Below are 14,412 nucleotides of genomic sequence, written 5' to 3'. Positions count from 1 at the left end.
ATAAAATATAGGGCCGAATAATAAACAAGGGCTGTTTGTAAAACATGCATGCCCCCATATGGGCTCTCCGTTGTAGTGAGAGCCATTGTGTGAATATGTTTTTTGTCACAGTGACCTTGACCTTTGACCTGGTGACCTGAAAATCAATAGGGGTCATCTGCCAGTCATGATCAATGTACCTATGAAGTTTCATGCTCCTAGCCATAAGCATTCTTGAGTTATCATCCGGACACCATTTTACTATTTCGGGTCACCGTGACCTTGACCTTTGACCTTGTGACCTCAAAATCAAAAGGGGTCATCTGCGAGTCATGATCAATCTACCTATCAAGATTCATGATCTTTGGCATATGCGTTCTTGAGTTATCATCCGAAAACCATTTTACTATTTCGGGTCACCGTGGCCTTGACCTTTGACCTAGTGACCTCAAAATCAATAGGGGTCATCTGCGAGTCATGATCAATCTACCAATGAAGTTTCATGATCCTAGGCGTATGCATTCTTGAGTTATCATCCGGAAACCATTTTACTATTTCGGGTCACCGTGACCTTGACCTTTGACCTAGTGACCTCAAAATCAATAGGGGTCATCTTCGAGTCATGATCAATCTACCCATGAAGTTTCATGATCCTAGGCGAATGTGTTCTTGAGTTATCATTCAAAAACCATTTTACTATTCCGGGTCACCGTGACCTTGACCTTTGACCTAGTGACCTCAAAATCAATAGGGGTCATCTGCGAGTCATGATCAATGTACCTATGAAGTTTCATGATCCTAGGCCCAAGCGTTCTTGAGTTATCGTCTGACAACCACCTGGTGGACGGACAGACCGACCGACCGACCGACCGACCGACATGAGCAAAGCAATATACCCCCTCTTCTTCGAAGGGGGGCATAAATATAGGGCCGAATGAGCCTGGTCGATTTGGGGCCGAATAAGCTTGGGTCCGAAAGAGCCTGAAAATTCGGTCTGGGCCGAAAGAGCTTGAGTCCGAAAGAGCCTGCTCCTGATATTTCGGCGGAAGTAACTTTTTCATTGACACCGGTCCAAAACGGTGTTTATATGAACTAACTGAAAATAATACGGCCGCACTAAAGGTTACAATACACTTATTATAATTAAACGCGGTACGGCGGAAAACGGAACAAATAAAACGACGAAGAATCGATATAAATTCGTTGTCCATGTTTATAATCCTTTTCTGTACGATTGATTTTTAATTTCTATTCGTTTTCTGTCAAATAAAAATCGTAAAAACGATAAAACGAACCTTATCTGTTGCCTTGTCGCATCTCATAATAGCGATAAATCATGATGAATTCTCGGCATGTATTTATCAACTGTAGTTTTGTTTTGATGTAAATAACAAATACATCAGTAATTTTCTGTTAATTACTGTTTTAACATGCTTGCAACAGGTTTTCATGCCAGTGTGTGATATTAGTAAGTATAGATAGCTATTTTAGCACGACCAGTCGGGCTAGTTTAATGCAGATTTACTAGCCCATCAATTGATCTTACTAGACAATGTTGTTCGGACTTGCCTTATTGTCGAACCCTGGTATATAAAGCATGCTGGCAATATATAAACTTACAGCATATTAATTTTGCATACATTTTGTAAGAAAGAAATTACTAGTGCTTATTTTTTAATGTTGTTCAATATCTCAGTAACTCTGTAAAGGTCGAAACCTTATACAAAAAAAACACACTAATAATTGTAACACACACTACGGTGGAAATATTGGTACGATGTTGCCGAAGACATAATAGATGGAGATCAATGCAACCATGTCTGTTTATCACGTAATATAGAAAAGTAAACTAAATATAATCACCCTATGTTCAATGAATGAGAAAAATATGGATACAGGCAGATTCTATTGGGATAATCTTTCATTATCAAATGATATTTATATCAGTGTCATTGCTGATGTAACTAAGATCTGAGGAAGTCGAAGTTTAAGGGCACGGGATTTGTCAACTGCAATTTTAATTTATTTGTTTCTTAATACAACGGTAAATGCAATTTATTTGTAATTATTTATTTAAGGTCAATTTTATTTTAATTGTCTTCCAGTAGTATGCTTATTTGTATGTTATTTTTTGCAGAGTATTGTTTACTTTAAATTAAAAATGATTTGTGCGAGCAACAGTAGTCGCTCATCGGGGCCCCAATAATTCGGGAGAACTTTGACCCTCCCAAAATGCTAAAGGCAATAGCCGGTGTTGGGCACAAATTGGCGCGGGCAACTGTTATGTTCAGGGAGAGCGCGGGTAATCTGGACCCCGAAACCATGGAAGTATTAATTAGGCGGATCCTAAGTGATAATGAGTTGGAATGTTTAGATTTTCAGATAATTCGAGGGTGGTAGGGGAGGTCCTAGGCAGTGATTTTGAGGAGGAATACATTGAGTGGGCACACTGTACCTCATCTAGGTCTTCGGGGCTCAGGGCCAAGCTGGCCTCCCAGATATCTGAGTTGGAGGCAAATATCACGACTCGCTGGGAGGAGCTCCAGGTGAGAATGAGGGAATCTTTCCCGTTTCTGAAATCCTTGACCCCCAGCGTCTGCTGGAACAACTGAATCCTGTGGTTGCTGATGGCCTGCAAAAACCATTTGTTCATGTGGCCTATGATGCATCACGCCTTCCTGACCCGCCTCAGTTGTTTTCCCCACATGAGGGCAGATATGGCGATACCTTCAAGGGAACGTAACCCTGATTACACTACCTTAGAGGCCCCTTTCACCGACTCCTTAACCACGTATGCACCGGTACGAGTTAGATGGCCCGCGCTATCCGGTGTGACTTCAAAGGAGGCTTTGAAACCCCATCATGTGTCAAATGTTATGAATAGTTACCCTTTCAAATTAACCGTCCAGTACCTAGCAATCTTCCTGTCTTAAGGAGCTTTCCCGTACCCAAAAATCCTCCTGTTCCAAGTAACTGTCCTGTCCAAAACCTGCTATACGATTGGCGGAGAAAATGGTTTGTATTTCAGAGCAAGTTTGAGCGCTACGCCAGGATGCAAAACTGGTCGGACACAGAAAGCGCTGATTGTATGGGCTTGTGTTTGACAGGTAAGGCAATCGATTTTTATGCAGTACTGACCGAGGGGAAGGGAACAGTACCTTACGCAGAGCTTATGCAGCCGCTGCTGGAGGGCTTTGGTGCCGCCGCGCAGGACCGTTTCCAGATTTCCCAACAGAAAGTAGAGTCCCTAGAGGTTGGTCAGATCGGGCGCTCATGCTGGCAACAATGGCGTTTAAGAAACTGACCTTTTCTTACGCTACTGAGCAGGAAGAAACAAAGTTTTGTCACGGCTTGCTTGACAAGGAGGCAGACAAACATGTGAGCTTGCAGTTATCCACAACTATGGGGAATGTCATGAACAAAGCAAAGTTGTTCAATTATGTTCTGTCGGCTTGCGCCTCCGCTCCGAGGAGTGGCAAAACTGGTAAGCAGGAAGATTCGAGATGGGTTCATGTGGTAAACAAGGAACTCATTCTAGAGGGGGTAAGTGGGTTGGCGGTTTATGACATATTTATCCAGGTGTGTGATCAACTACAAGATGCTGTCGAGCGATTGACCAGCTCTTGAGGTAGCCCCGGCACTGATCCCCGCGTCAGACAACCGGTTCAGTTGTTCCGTCCCGATGGAGAAGAGGGATTCTTTTTTGAGTGTGCGGCCGAAAGTCCCTATCAAGGAAGCATCGGTACCATAGTGGGAACCAACATTTAAATTTCCGCCTTTAGTGATCCAAGCGAGGCAGATATGGTTCCAATTGGCTTGGCGAGGCGGGACACATCGTGTTTTATGTGTGGTAGTTTGGAAAATTTACGGAGGGATTGTCTTAAAAATAACAAAACCGTTAGGTGATGCCCTGGTCAGAGACGGAGGCGGCTGAGCAGCTAAGTAAAACGGAAGTAATTCGCGTCAACCGGCTCAGCTTCGCAGTTTTGTTTAAAGGTTAGATTGGTTGACGCAATGGTTGATTCTGCAGCAGAGATCAGTTTTATCTCTGATAGTGTGTTTGAGTCCATGAAGCAGTCACCTTCCAAGTGATGTCAAGCTGCTGATGTCAAGCAGGGACGCCAACATGAAGGGTTCCGTTGTCGGCCCAGTTAGATTAAAGATTGGTAACTGCTGTAACCAGGAGCAGTTTTTGTAGCAGATGTCGATTTGCTACTGGGTTTTGATATTTTGTTAACTCCAGACAGCGTCATAATTAATATGGGAGATACAGGTTTTTAGCCTAAAGAGGGGAGGCCAACAGCATGCCAAGGACATGCACGATGCACTTACATTTGAGCGGCCAACAGTGCCAAAAGTTGTCTGTGATCCAGGGATGGTAATTTAAGTGAGCACTGAAGGAGACCATGGAAATTCTGGGTGCATTGATACATTTCGCATGCAGCGGGTGGCGCAGCAGTCTGTGGAGGCAGCCAGCCGATAAGCGGCTGGAAAAATGGCAGCTTACAGGGCCGATGTGCCATGAGATGGAGATATTTTTGTTGATCACTAGGTGACTGTTTACACTTTAATTGTGGTCTATTGCAGACGTTATGTCGATAGAGTGGTCGGACGTAAGCCGGCTGGCATGCAGACCTGACAATGGAGAGTAAGGTCATGGTGCTTGAGCAAGGGGCACTGCTTCTTCCTTGGGTGCACCGGTACAACTCATTGCCTGTGGGACGACATCCCAAAAGGAGAAAATTTAGAGGAGTGAGGTGCCGGTGATCAGCCCACGAAACATGCACATGCCTCATGATAGGGAGCCGAAGAGTGTAGCCGTCGAGCAGACGCGTTTCCTTCGAGAGCGTTGAGGGCTATTTTTGCCATCCTGAAGAGGTTTCCAGTGAATGTTAATGTGAGTATTTTATTTAGTGTCATTGCTAGTGGTTGCGGTAGTTTAAGTAGAAACCATTGAAAAGCTAATCGATATTAACAACAAAGCAGTATATAGACTTCAAATGTATAGGAGTATTTCAAAAACCATATTTGTCCTGTTGACACAATATTTCTTATCAGGTAGTTTAACTACTGCACTGTATATGTAATATTTACAAGTTACTTTGGATGCTGGAAATGGTAACAACAGGATAAATAAGCATGATGCAATCTTTATAAAATAACAAGGAAGTCTTCAAGTGGCGAGATTTTCAGAAACGTAAATTCAATTCAAACATATGTTACTTGTGAAAATGAAAGTGAAGCTTTAAAAAACAGAATCAGTGAGCTTTGCATATAAAGGACTAATTACACCGTTATACATATTCAAAATTAGTCTTTCTTGTTTGCTTCATGGTAATGGAAAAAAAAACAAATACAACATAATGACCCACATACATATATAATGTTGTGCCGGTGCCCGGTCTACAAAATGCGCACATACCTCGTGATTGGGAACCAGCGACAAATCGGTATAGTGCATGCTGGGTAGCACGAGTTTGTACGGTCTCTTATGCACGGGTGACTGATGCGAGTAGACGTATTTTCCCAAGCTGAGTATTGCTTGGAGTAATTGTGAGCCTGAGTGAGTAATTGTGAGCCTGAGTATAGATTATATTGTATTATATTGTATTATATTGTATTTTATGTGTGTTCAACACGTATTTACCTGGAAGGCCATTCCCAGAAGATATAAGTGAGTCTGTGACTGTGCATGTGAGTCTGTGAGTTGCCTGTGATTGTGTAAATGACAGGCATTTCCCTGGAGGTGTATTCCCAGAAGTATATGTGTATGTAAGCAGGTGACTGTGTGTTTAAGTACGTATTTGCCTGGAGGTGTATTCCCAGAAGTACATGTATAGTGCCATTTTGTGACGTGCAACCGACGAGTATAGCCGACGAGTTCCCTCGAAGACGACGAGGACGTTTGGTGCATCCTGACGAGCATTCCAGTTGATGCCCATGTGAGTAGTTTAGTAACTTGTCGTTGCTAGTAATTGCTGTAGTTGTTGATGAACCCCACAAAGAGCTAACCGTGAAAACACTACAATGGCGCCCAACGTGGGGCAAAGTGAAAATTGTGTTTAACGGTTAGGCTAGTTGCAAAATCAATCGGCATCGCATACTTTATTTTCAATCGACGGATCAAATTTAATTTGAAGTGTATAGAAACTGTTCGTTTCATAAGACGTGATTTCTGTTGTTAACTTGTTGAACTCATTGTTCGTCTATTTTAAGAAGTGTGTAACAAACAAACGGCATCGTAGTTTTTTTTCCATTGTTGGCACTCGCCGGCCATGTTATCAGTCGGTGAAATATTTCTTAAAAAACGTGATTGTCCAATGCTGTTTGTTACAGTTTAATTGCTTGTAATCCACGGATGGCCACGTGTTTTTTTTTATTGGCAATTTTCCCGTGATTAGTTGGCGCGTATTCTGTGCGCAGCAGTTCATGAAAAACGTGTTTGGTTGACTGTTGTATATAGCAGTGTAAATTGCTGATATATCGGTAACTTAAGTCCGAGGAAATAGAAGTTTACACGCACGAGTTTTGTCCTTGGCAATTTTTTTATAGCAGTGTTATTGCGAATGTAAACTGGGTCCCGGGAAATTGGTGCTTAACGTTAAGTTAAAGCGACGTGTTTCTTACTTTCAGTTTTTATTGATTATTGATAGCAACAACAGTGATAGCGATTTTGTTAATTGGTTGTTGTTGGGCAATTCAATTTTAATTGTCTACCAGTAGATACAAAAGTTTTTATTTCAGAATTTCTCGGCCCATTTATTTTAGGTTGTTTATTAATTTAACTTTTTTATATTTACTTGTAAAGTTCTAAATTGACAATGGATATGGGAAGTGGATATACCCCACCATTTTTACTGGTAGCCCCAAGAAAAATTCGAGTGAACTACGACACTCCCACTAGATTATGCAATATTCTGGGTGTGGGCAGACAACTGGCACAGGCCATTGTTTTGATACGGGAAAATACGGGAAATTTGTTACCACATACTTTAGAGGCAATTATAGGGCGGCCGCTGACCTTTGGTGACATGACCGAGTTGGATTTTAGTACTAACCCCGCATTATTTAGAGAAGCCCTGGGGTATGGGGATGGGGCGGAACATGTTGGGGAGGGTGGAATGGGGCGGTCAATCGCAAATAGGCCAATTGACCCACACGAAAGGTGGATAGATATGTCTGTGCTTGAGAAGGAGTCGGTAAGTCAGGATCTCGAGAGGGCCCAACTCGAAGCCCAAATTTCGGCTCTTGAGGCGGACGTAGCTCAATGGGACGATTTTCTTCCCCAGATTGCAAAGCCTTTGTTCCCAAAGCGTCTGTTGTTACAGCCGGATAATATGATGACAAGCATACCGAAACCGTTTAATGTCGCATCAAGCGTCCCCGCCCCGCCCCCTTTGTTAGGTTAGCCCCAGAGTAGGGACAATGGGCCTACGGGATCCCATCGTGCCTCAAAGGGCCATCTTGCCCCGAATGGTCTACCTGTCCCAATTCCATCTACCATAACTATTCCCATACCCAGCAATGCACCGGTTTTCAATAATTTGCCCGGACCAAGCAACCCTCCTGGCCCAAGTATTCCCCCGACACAGAAAGATCGGGATGTTCTGACAAAATTGCCTAAGAGCCTGCTATATGATGGGCAGAGCAATTGGTTTGTTTTTCAGAGCAAGTTTGAGCGCTACGCAAGGGTGCAAGATTGGTCTGACGCAGAATGCGCCGATTGCCTTGGTTGGTGTTTGACAGGAAAGGCGGTCGATTTCTATGCATTGCTTACCGAAGGGAGAGGGACGGTACCTTACGCAGAGCTAATGCAGCGACTGCAGGAGCGTTTTGGCGCCAGGGAGCTTACCGCCACCGCGCAGGGCCGTTTCCACGTTGCCTATCAGGAAGTAGGCGAGTCCCTAGACAATTGGTCAGATCGGGCGCTGAAGCTGGCAACAGCGGCGTTTCGTGATCTGCCCTATGCATACGCCGCTGAACAGGCAGTGACGAAGTTTTGTCACGGTTTGATTGACGAGGAGGCCGGCAAGCATGTTAGTCTGCAGTTACCAACATCTATGGGAGATGCGATGAACATGCTGAAGATATATTGCCATGTTCAGTCGGCTTGCGCCGCGGCTCCGAGGTATACCCAGGAGACTGAGCAAGAAGAGTCAATGTGGGTTCACGAGGTGAAGAAAGCACCCACTGCGGATGAGGTCAGTGTGTCGGCGGTCGACAAATTGACCCAGGTGGTCGAGAAGTTGCTGGATGCTGTGGAGAGATTGTCAAACTCTTTTGGAAGTTCGGCCGTTGATCCCTTTGTCCGACAACCGGGTAAGCCGTTTCGAAATAAAAAAGGCTATGCCGAATACCCTGTGGAGTGCCCCTACCCAGGGAAGGTCCGGAACCGGTGGTACAACGACCAACGCCAGGTTATGTATCCTGCGGGTGCGGGTGGCGGAGGTTTACGTGGGCATCGGAACCAAAATTCAAAAGTCCGCCCTGAGGGATCGTATCGCGGCAGATATGGTTCCAACTGGGGACATTTCCATGCCATGTCCTTGCCCAACCATAAGGAGAAGGAGCCCGCTGTGGTAGCTGCGACGACTAAGCAGTTGGGCCAACCGGAAGTGGATCATGTAAACCAGCTAGGTCCGGTTTCCCAGTTCTGCATGAAGGTGCAGCATGCCAAGGACGTGCACGATGCAGTTCCCTTGGTGCTGCCAACAGTGCCAGATGTCGTCAGTGATCCAAGGATGGTCATTGGCGAGAGCACTGAAGGAGACCATGGGGATTCTGTGTGCGATGATGAATTTCGCGTGCAGCGCGTTGCGGTTCAGTCTGCGGAGGCGGCTAAAAGCATGGCGACCGACAGGGCCGACCAGGTGGGGGCCAAAATAGCCCAACGAAAAGCTGCTGAAACTACTCCGGCCACCGGAAGGCCAGTCCCTGTCAAACGGGCGACAGAAGTTGCCGCGTGTGACCGCCGTGAGGGCGGCGCATGCGGATGCCGAGTTACCCCAGATGACAGCTGGGAAGGTGGTGTTCGAAGACTTGTTATGCGTGGTTCCAAAGGTTGGCGACCCTCTAGTTCTCGCCGCTGGGAGCGGTCCCAGCGGTGGAAATTAGGTTGGCGACCACCAGGGCGTCTAACTTCCAAAATCTGTACCGCCTAAAATTGTAAATGGCGAGGTTAATTGTTAGTAAAACTAGGAAAACAATGCAAAATACAAAAGACCCCCAATTTAAAAAAAATACAGTAAAGTTGCAGTCACATTCTATTCGCGGTGTTGATAACGTATTACGGTGTACGCGGAGTATCTCTAGTAGTAACACTAAAAGCAGCAGCAGTAGTAGTAGTAGTAGTAGTAGTAGTAGTAGTAGTAGTAGTAGTAGAAGTAGTAGTAGTGGTAGTAGTGGTAGTAGTAGTAGTAGTAGTAGTAGTGGTAGTAGTAGTAGTAGCAGAAGTAGTAGTAGTAGTAGTAGTAGTAGTAGTAGTAGTAAAAGCTGTTGTTATGAATATTACATGAAGTACGCGGTGTATAAAAGTAATAGTTCTCTTAAACATTTTGATTAGTTTGATTAGATTGTTTTGAATATATATATATATGTCCTATTGTCTCAGTTTAAGCCCAGCCTTTTATTGCAATATTGTTGGAACTATAAAAGTGAAATTAATCTGTGCAGTGCTCTGCGAAATGGGGGTTTAATGAATAGGCATAAAGTGTCGTCCCAAATTATCTTGTGCCGTCCGCGCTTAACTTCCTGTAATTTTTGTATTACCGCGCTAAGAAGTGCTTTGCACAGTCACGGATGTGTTTGATTATTTCCCGTGAAGTCTGTTGTTTTTTCCTTATGGTCAGGTGTGACATTGTCGGACATTGTCGGACGACCACTGTCACACCGCACCATCGGATGTGGTAACTACGCAGATGGTGAATAGGAACCCGGTTTCCCCTGCAATATCCCAGTCTTGGCACCTCCGTCACCTTTTATCCTTCCATGTTATGATTTGTGAGTCGATCTAACTTCAATCACTTTGTCATTGCTGTATCATGTCATTTATTTCCGTAATTTTCTATAAATTCTTTTCTACCAACCATATGCTGAGCAATGTCGTAGAATTTTGCCGCATTAGTTTGTTTTTTATAGGTGACAGTGCTTGACGACCACTGTTACACTCAATACTGTTGTCCGGAAGTGGTATTTCCCGGAGTTGTTCTTTTAAACAATACTTGCAGGTCTTTTTAAATTTGTGTGTGACCGTGCTTGACGGCAACTGTCTCGTAGCGTCACTTTAATTTTTTGAATGGCCGGAGTTGTTTCCCGGTGCATGTACACTTTTATTTTGTTTTTATTTTTGTAAAGTACATTATTTCTCAGTGTGATCACCACATTCTAATACATAAGTGACTGTATTTGTTGGACGAAAGCCAACAAGAATGTTTTTTCTTGATTATGCAATTGTCGGACGGTAGCCGACAATAATGTTATTTTATTTACTAATGTGATGGAAATTTTCGTATGCAAGAAACATATTGGTCACTAACCGCTAGAATGCAGCGGTCTGTATGTACCCCGCTGGGCAAAGGCACTCCCGTGCCAGCGGGAGGGGGATCATGGTCCCATTTGAGTCTCTGTCTCTTCTGCCTTGGGTGCGACCGTAGGGCGGCGGCCCAAGAGGAGAAAAGTGGGAGGAATGTAGTGGGTACAATAGTTTTATTTTAGTTGTCTTTTCCTCCATATAAGGTCAATGATTATGTTGCAAAAAGGTACGTTCTCTATATAAAATTAAAAGCAATTGTATGTATTATTTGGACAAAAATAAGATTATTTTTATTCTTATATTTTTAACCTTTTTGTCACTTAGATATTATTTTAACGCATTTGTAGTACCTTAGAAAGTTACATTTCTTGTGATTTTTATTTTAATATAACCGAGAGGATTTTTATTACCTTAGAAAGTTAAATTTCTTGTGATTTTTATTGTAATATAACCAAGAGGATTTTTATTGTATATTATGCAGTCACATGCAGAGGGCGTAGGCCTTCTCATTTGGGCTGCGAGGAGATGTATTTGTATGCAGTTATTTTATTTCTTAAAATTTGTGAAAATAGGTTGGAAGGTGGGTACACTTGTCCAATTATTGTGCAGACAAGAAAAGGAGCAAGAGTTACCGGGCCTTATTATGAACTTTTATTTTTAACTCTTTATTAACAAAGATTAAGGCTCATATGCGTTCATATTTGTGCGAAGGTGCTAAACACAAATGGTCATTTAATGGAGATGCATTAACTTTAGTTGTGGTTTATGGCAGGCGTTGTGCCAAAAGAGAGGTCGGACGAAAGCTATGCCTGACTTAGGGGAGTTGGGTCAAGGTGCTTACGCAAGGGGCACTATTACTTCATCGGTGGCGCCGGTACGATTCCTTCGCTGTGTGGCGTCGTCCCAAAAGGACAAAAGTGGGAGGAGTGTTGTGCCGGTGCCCGGTCTACAAAATGCGCACATACCTCGTGATTGGGAACCAGCGACAAATCGGTATAGTGCATGCTGGGTAGCACGAGTTTGTACGGTCTCTTATGCACGGGTGACTGATGCGAGTAGACGTATTTTCCCAAGCTGAGTATTGCTTGGAGTAATTGTGAGCCTGAGTGAGTAATTGTGAGCCTGAGTATAGATTATATTGTATTATATTGTATTTTATGTGTGTTCAACACGTATTTACCTGGAAGGCCATTCCCAGAAGATATAAGTGAGTCTGTGACTGTGCATGTGAGTCTGTGAGTTGCCTGTGATTGTGTAAATGACAGGCATTTCCCTGGAGGTGTATTCCCAGAAGTATATGTGTATGTAAGCAGGTGACTGTGTGTTTAAGTACGTATTTGCCTGGAGGTGTATTCCCAGAAGTACATGTATAGTGCCATTTTGTGACGTGCAACCGACGAGTATAGCCGACGAGTTCCCTCGAAGACGACGAGGACGTTTGGTGCATCCTGACGAGCATTCCAGTTGATGCCCATGTGAGTAGTTTAGTAACTTGTCGTTGCTAGTAATTGCTGTAGTTGTTGATGAACCCCACAAAGAGCTAACCGTGAAAACACTACAATAAGTTCGAGTTCAATCAACTTAATTTGACGTAAGAAACATTATACCTTTTACCATTCATAACAAATTGTGTGTCTTTCGTTGTGACAGAGAAGAAGATAGCAACTACGTCTCTGGTTGTGAAATGCTCAAAACAGAAACTTGATACTCACGTTTTCAAAACGAAAGCGGAAGTTCTTTATTGGCAATTATAGCAAAGGAAAAGAAAAAAGGTTACGCTTCACTATTATTTGTTTCACACGAGTGTCTTATGCTCGCAGATGAAATTGGTAAATTTCAAATTACGGCCACCGAAAAATCCAATAAAATGCAAACCAGGTAACTTAATGTGCAAGACCGACGTGTTTTCGACATCCATTAACACGGAAGATATTTCACGGTTACCAATCAAATACGTCGAAATACTTCGACGGGCGCAGTTTGTTAACACAGCTCGTTTCCTCATTCATTAACACATTTATTCCTTCAAAGAAATTGTTAAGACCGCCATTTCGACTTACCGAGTAAGTATATGCAACGTACGGCACACTGGCTAGTGCACGTGCATCTCTGTGTACAGCGCGTTTTAAAATAAATCAAATCGCAGCTGTACAGGAGAATCACGAGGTTGCCACGATGCACGCATTTTTTTCTAAACAACAAAGCAAATGAACATAATTAAACATTACCATATCTTTTACATGATAATTCTCTTTGAATATTTTTCCACTCGGTGGGGTATACCTTAACCCTAACCCGACCCTAACCTAACCATAACCCTGGGTTATATCCCCTATACCATGCCTCGCTCGTTGTAATTGTCCTCTTCCCGGTCATATACAAATGAACATAGGGTAGTCGACGCTTTGGTCTTTCTTCCGTCCATCATTCCGCACCGTTTACTAGTCCGGATTAATTTGCAGCAAATACGGAATGGTTCGGATTCATTGCAACTTCAGCCGTTTAGATGATTCAACCCCTCTCAGTCCGCGCCTTATGCCACTGTTAAATGTATCCGAAAATTACCATTTTAAAAGCAACAAATGCTATTCGTATTGTGTTATTAATGCTCTGCGTTTGTCGCCTGCGTTAACAATCATTATGATTAAAATTCCGCTTTTGTGTACGTCAGCTGTGGACAATCAATATAATGGACATGTTATTTAGATAATCGAATTCAAACAAACACATTTGGATACATATATACAAAATACGTTTTGAAATATTTTATTTTTTGTTACATGATTTTTAAATTATTTTTTTCATCACGAACACAGCCTTCGATGTTGATTGACTTTAAAAAATGTTCTTATTATCTTATATAATGATTATTTAACAGTTATGATACAACGGTATTACTTAAAGTCGTGTCACTGGTGACGAATGCATGTAATGATCTTTGCGTATGTACGGAACCGGCAAAGCATAAATTGAGACAAATTACATAAGTATACCTTCTCTAATGCCAAATTAAATATACATTTAAACGTCTATAACTATATTGCTATTACAAATAAATGTATTGAAATCAAACAGAATAACACATATACAGATATTTGAACAAAATATACAATAGTCACACATAACTAAATGCTATCGTTTAAAAGCAACATCTTATTGACTGTTGATCAAGGTTTATTCAGATGAAAACCTGGGTTTGACAGCTTTGCCGAAAAAAACTATATTAAATAAATAAACTATGTATAACTTATACATTTTTGGAACGGATATGTATGTTTCATGCTTTTTTCCAGGCTATGCACGCCATGATGCGTTTTGACTGATGCAGCCCTTTCTTTCAAAAATTGAATCAATTATTATTATATTACTATGCTCCTGCCTTGCCAGCTTAACAGTGCATGCCATTATGATATTTCTCAATGCAGTGGCCTGAAAACTTTGTGATGAAAATGTAACGAGGTAAAGCGAACACGATTTGTCCGTTTGTTCACCTTCATGTGAGTAGCGTCATACGAAAATGGGTCGTATGCACATACGGTCAGCTTAGCTCCAGACAAGCCAGGGTTACCCTGTTTTCTAAGTGACCAGGAAACATTGTGTGACTAAATTGCAGACGGGGAGACGATTGCGTTAGCTGGTCTGGAGCTCTGCTGGTCCCATTTGGCTTAAGGCCCAGTTTTGCATGACGCGTCTCATCTTTGTTTTATGTTTTTGTAGTTTATTTTTAGACACGTCAATAAGTCGATTATGCTTAAATATAATTATCTGTATGTTCATTAATTATTTCTGTTGAAATTTCTGTTGTGGATAAAAAACACAACGGTGATACGAATAAGTATAGCATTGTTTCAACTGTGTTTCGTTCTTTTGCTTGCATTGAAATATGTTTGTTCATAACAAAT

At 42.5% G+C, this 14,412-nt stretch overlaps 1 protein-coding gene across 2 annotated transcripts in view; it reads right to left on the bottom strand.

The window, feature by feature from the left end:
- The window catches only part of LOC127875045 (uncharacterized), a 70,715-nt gene that overhangs the window by 32,170 nt on the left and 24,133 nt on the right, over positions 1-14,412 (bottom strand). The window lies entirely within an intron of this gene.

This window comes from Dreissena polymorpha, chromosome 3, assembly GCF_020536995.1.
Source record: "Dreissena polymorpha isolate Duluth1 chromosome 3, UMN_Dpol_1.0, whole genome shotgun sequence".
NCBI lineage: Eukaryota > Metazoa > Mollusca > Bivalvia > Myida > Dreissenidae > Dreissena > Dreissena polymorpha.
The sequence above is the reverse complement of the archived record's forward strand: the minus strand, read 5'-3'. Positions and strand labels throughout refer to the sequence as shown.